The sequence below is a fragment of the Battus philenor genome, unplaced genomic scaffold (assembly GCF_028537555.1).
Source record: "Battus philenor isolate CCGP_79_NKW_IND1 unplaced genomic scaffold, ilBatPhil1.0.hap1 SCAF_44, whole genome shotgun sequence".
Taxonomy (NCBI): domain Eukaryota; kingdom Metazoa; phylum Arthropoda; class Insecta; order Lepidoptera; family Papilionidae; genus Battus; species Battus philenor.
In genome coordinates, this window is record NW_027181709.1 from 50,001 (window position 1) to 55,000 (window position 5,000).

A 5,000-nucleotide genomic window follows, 5' to 3' on the forward strand; every position below is an offset into this window, starting at 1 on the left:
AGCGGAAGGCGTAAGAGAACGTCTCGTTTAATTAACGCGAACGGCGTTGGGCTCCCGAGTCGACTTCGGGGCGGCCCTTAACGCATCGCATCAACGAGCTCGTCGCGCGCTAGTCGCGCGACGGTCGATCATGATATATAAATCAAGGATTTCGGATCTCTCTAAAACCGGGCTGGAAATCGGTCATTGTTCGTTTTGCGAAACGATATTTTATAAAAGTGAAGATTTGTATGTGTCTCGTCAAAGAACGTTCCGATGAATCGGACGCGATGCCGCGTCCAAAGTAAATCTGGACGAACGCGAGGCGAGTGTTGAGATATACATTTTCCTCCGTGAACAGATAGAAAAACGAATTCATTTTGTTGTTGCGGTGTGGTGTTGTGTGTGTATTGTAATAAATACGCACGCACGCACGCACGCAAAAAGCTACCTAGGCACCGGCGCGTCACGGCGTTTCGAACGTCCGACGCGTCGCTTGTCACACGTCTATCATATCATCATCACCCTCATATCTCTCGTATGTGCGGTGTTGGTGTGTGTTAGCTCTACTAGCTAGCTCCCTGGTTGATCCTGCCAGTAGTTATATGCTTGTCTCAAAGATTAAGCCATGCATGTCTCAGTGCAAGCCGTATTAAGGCGATACCGCGAATGGCTCAATATATCAGTTTTGGTTCCTTAGATCTTACCTCGGTTACTTGGATAACTGTGGTAATTCTAGAGCTAATACATGCAATCAGAACTCTGACCAGTGATGGGATGAGTGCTTTTATTAGATCAAAACCAATCGACGGAGGGCCTCGCGTCCGAAGTCGTTAATTTTGATGAATCTGGATAACTTTTGCCGATCGCATGGTCCAGCACCGGCGACGCATCTTTCAAATGTCTGCCTTATCAACTTTCGATGGTAGTTTCTGCGACTACCATGGTTGTCACGGGTAACGGGGAATCAGGGTTCGATTCCGGAGAGGGAGCCTGAGAAACGGCTACCACATCCAAGGAAGGCAGCAGGCGCGCAAATTACCCACTCCCGGCACGGGGAGGTAGTGACGAAAAATAACGATACGGGACTCTTACGAGGCCTCGTAATCGGAATGAGTACACTTTAAATATTTTAACGAGGAACAATTGGAGGGCAAGTCTGGTGCCAGCAGCCGCGGTAACTCCAGCTCCAATAGCGTATACTAAAATTGTTGCGGTTAAAAAGCTCGTAGTTGCATTTGTGCGCCGCGCTGTCGGTGCACCGCATCCGCGGTGATACTGACACGTCTGCGGAGCATATCGTCGGTGAGCCGTCGGTAAAACGGCGGTTCAATATCAAAATCCTATCGCGGTGCTCTTCGGTGAGTGTCGAGATGGGCCGACAATTTTACTTTGAACAAATTAGAGTGCTCAAAGCGGGCTCAAAATGCTGCTTGAATATTTCGTGCATGGAATAATAGAATATGATCTCGGTTCTATTTTGTTGGTTTTCAGAACTCCGAGGTAATGATTAATAGGGATAACTGGGGGCATTCGTATTGCGACGTTAGAGGTGAAATTCTTGGATCGTCGCAAGACGAACATCAGCGAAAGCATTTGCCAAAGGTGTTTTCATCAATCAAGAACGAAAGTTAGAGGTTCGAAGGCGATTAGATACCGCCCTAGTTCTAACCGTAAATATGTCATCTAGCGATCCGCCGACGTTACTACGATGGCTCGGCGGGCAGCTTCCGGGAAACCAAAGATTTTGGACTCCGGGGGGAGTATGGTTGCAAAGCTGAAACTTAAAGGAATTGACGGAAGGGCACCACCAGGAGTGGAGCCTGCGGCTTAATTTGACTCAACACGGGAAATCTCACCAGGCCCGGACACCGGAAGGATTGACAGATTAACAGCTCTTTCTTGATTCGGTGGGTGGTGGTGCATGGCCGTTCTTAGTTGGTGGAGCGATTTGTCTGGTTAATTCCGGTAACGAACGAGACTCTAGCCTGCTAAATAGGCGTCGTCATTTAGGTGTGCGCCGCTCCGGTGGCGCAACTCACTGGCGACGTATTAAAATTCTTCTTAGAGGGACCGGCGGCTTCGAGCCGCACGAGATTGAGCAATAACAGGTCTGTGATGCCCTTAGATGTCCTGGGCCGCACGCGCGCTACACTGAAGGAATCAGCATGTTCTCCCTGGCCTAGAGGCCCGGGCAACCCGTTGAAACTCCTTCGTGCTGGGGATTGGGGTTTGCAATTATCCCCCATAAACGAGGAATTCCTAGTAAGCGCGAGTCATAAGCTCGCGTTGATTACGTCCCTGCCCTTTGTACACACCGCCCGTCGCTACTACCGATTGAATGATTTAGTGAGGTCTTCGGACCGACACGCGGTGGCTTCACGGCCGTCGGCGTTGCTGGGAAGTTGACCAAACTTGATCATTTAGAGGAAGTAAAAGTCGTAACAAGGTTTCCGTAGGGGAACCTGCGGAAGGATCATTAACGTGTGTGTATGTGTGCGAGACGCGTGATATGTTCACGAACGTTGTTGCGCCGCTGTTGCTGTTGCTGTTGTTGCTGTTGCGACGACGACGACGACGACGACGACGACGACTTCGTACATACCGTGTTTACACATATATATATGTAATACATCCATAATGATATATATATACGACATATATACATATATATGTACGTACGCGCGCGCGCTGCTGTTCGTATCTAATGCGGACGAGCGCGCGCGCGTGTGCGTGCGTGTGTGTGTGCGTGTTTGTATATATGTATAAAAAATAAAATGTGAAATAATTGTCTCTAGCGTCTATTACGCCTAACGGCGCAGCGGCGACGGCGCCGTGGCGGTGGCCGGTGGCGGTGGTGGCATTCGTCGAAAGTGCTACCGCCGCCGCTGCCTCCGCCGCCGTCGAAGCGGCCGGGTGGCGGAAAAACGCCGAGAGACGAGCGCCGACCGGGGCATACCAAACGGAGCGTTCGAAGCGGTGAAAATCCCCACTGCCTAGCTCAGGCCCTTTATTGTCGGTTGGCGCTATACAAAACGAAATTTAAGCGGTTAGAAAGATGACAATGTCGTGCGTCACGCCAGCTCGTTGGGGGGTGCGCGGGTCGTCGTCGTTCATCATTCTAAAGGATTCGCGTCGGGGCGTTAAGCTTTTTCGGTGCCGTTTCTTTATGAACGCCTCGGCGCACATGAATTCGACCAACTTTCGACGTTAATACATAAAAACGGACAATCAAGTGGCCGACGGCGAGAGCCGTAGGCCGCTACCGTAAGTAATAACAACATTAAGAAAAAACCATTACCCTGGACGGTGGATCACTTGGCTCGCGGGTCGATGAAGAACGCAGTTAACTGCGCGTCATAGTGTGAACTGCAGGACACATTTGAACATCGACATTTCGAACGCACATTGCGGTCCGTGGAGAAATATCCAGGACCACTCCTGTCTGAGGGCCGGCTGTTAAAATATAAAAACCACACTGTTCGGTGTAGAACGCGCGCTACGTGCGCTCGCGCCGGTCGATGCGCGCGGCGGTGACGCGCGACGCGGCGGCGGCGGGTTGGTGGGGGGTGATGAACGAGCTCGCGGACGGTGCGATGGGACGATCTCTAATAAGAGTCTCTCGTCCGCGCCGCCGCGGCTCTCACTCTCTCTCTCTCTCACTATCCGCCGTCGCTGTCGTCGCGCTGCCGCTGCCGCACTACCGCGCGCGGGCGAGCGGGCGCGCGCTCTTTCGAACAATTGACGGTTTCCGTTGAACGTTCTTCGCGACGGACGACGGACGGCGGGGTGCTGCACCCCTCACGTCCGCGTACGCGCGGAGCGCGTTTACGGTCCGTTTAAATATATCGAATTGTATTGAATATGAAACGAGTGTGAAAAGATTACACGCATCGCTAAGACGCGAGTCTTCGTAGTGCGGTCTTCGTCCGAGCTCATCGGTTCGTGTATACGATATAATAAAATATATCGGAAGCACAGACGACGCGTCTCCGACGGATGCGACCGGCAGGCGGTGAATGTTTTCTTGCGCGGCAAGCGTAACGCACACACAAACATATGTAAGTAAACATTACGTGATGTTCATGTGCGCGCGCGCCTAGCCCGATGCGAGAGAGTTCACCGCTCGTCGTCGCTACGCATCCGTATTATGTCGGTGATACGCGTCGTCGTTCCAGTGCGAACGTTATATTATCGTATCGATACGGACCGATACCGAAAGGGCCGGACGATCGATCGCTAACGAAAAGTACTCGCGCTCGCGTATGCGTGTCGAGATTTTCGTTTACGCTCGTATCATCATAATCATCATCGTCATCGTCGTCGTTCATCGCGCAACGCGTGTTGTGTGTGCAGCGTTGCGTTGTGCGTGCGCGCGTCTAGAGACCTCTAAGGACTCGCGACGCGCGCGCCTCGCGCACGCGCACTCGCTCTGCGACGCGCGATGATCGCGACGGTGGGGGTGGTGTACGGTAGGCGGACTCGACGTCCGAAGGGCGTCCCGCGACGACGACCGGCCGCCGTGCGCGCTTGCTTGCTTGCGCGCGCGGTCCGTCGGTTCGTCGTCGTCAAAAATATAATAAGGGACGTCGCGTACGGATATCGCGTCTGCCTCGAATTTTTATCGTTGGCCTCAGATCAGGGAGGATCACCCGCCGAATTTAAGCATATTAGTAAGCGGAGGAAAAGAAACTAACAAGGATTTCCCTAGTAGCGGCGAGCGAACAGGAAAGAGCCCAGCACTGAATCCCGCGATCGTCTCGAGCGCGGGAGATGTGGTGTTCGGGAGGTTCCGCTTTCTCGTCGTCGATACTCCTGTCCAAGTTCGTCTTGAACGGGGCCGTTTTCCCGCAGAGGGTGCCAGGCCCGTAGCGACGGAGGGCGGCGGCGAGAGGGACTCTCCTAAGAGTCGGGTTGCTTGAGAGTGCAGCCCTAAGTGGGTGGTAAACTCCATCTAAGGCTAAATATAACCGCGAGACCGATAGCGAACAAGTACCGTGAGGGAAAGTTGAAAAGAACTT

General features: G+C 52.7%; 3 non-coding genes across 3 annotated transcripts in view; all 3 read left to right on the forward strand.

Moving 5' to 3' along the window:
• Positions 1-557: 557 nt before the first annotated feature.
• LOC137929192 (small subunit ribosomal RNA) lies at positions 558-2,461 on the forward strand. The gene has a single exon (XR_011108759.1). It is a non-coding gene; the product is annotated as a small subunit ribosomal RNA (ribosomal RNA).
• Positions 2,462-3,277: 816 nt separating this feature from the next.
• Positions 3,278-3,434, forward strand: LOC137929212 (5.8S ribosomal RNA). Its single transcript, XR_011108777.1, has one exon. It is a non-coding gene; the product is annotated as a 5.8S ribosomal RNA (ribosomal RNA).
• Positions 3,435-4,607: 1,173 nt separating this feature from the next.
• LOC137929201 (large subunit ribosomal RNA) overlaps positions 4,608-5,000 on the forward strand; it is a 4,033-nt gene continuing 3,640 nt past the window's right edge. The window contains exon 1 of the ribosomal RNA XR_011108768.1: positions 4,608-5,000. This exon is cut by the window's right edge and continues 3,640 nt beyond it. This is a non-coding gene — a ribosomal RNA (large subunit ribosomal RNA).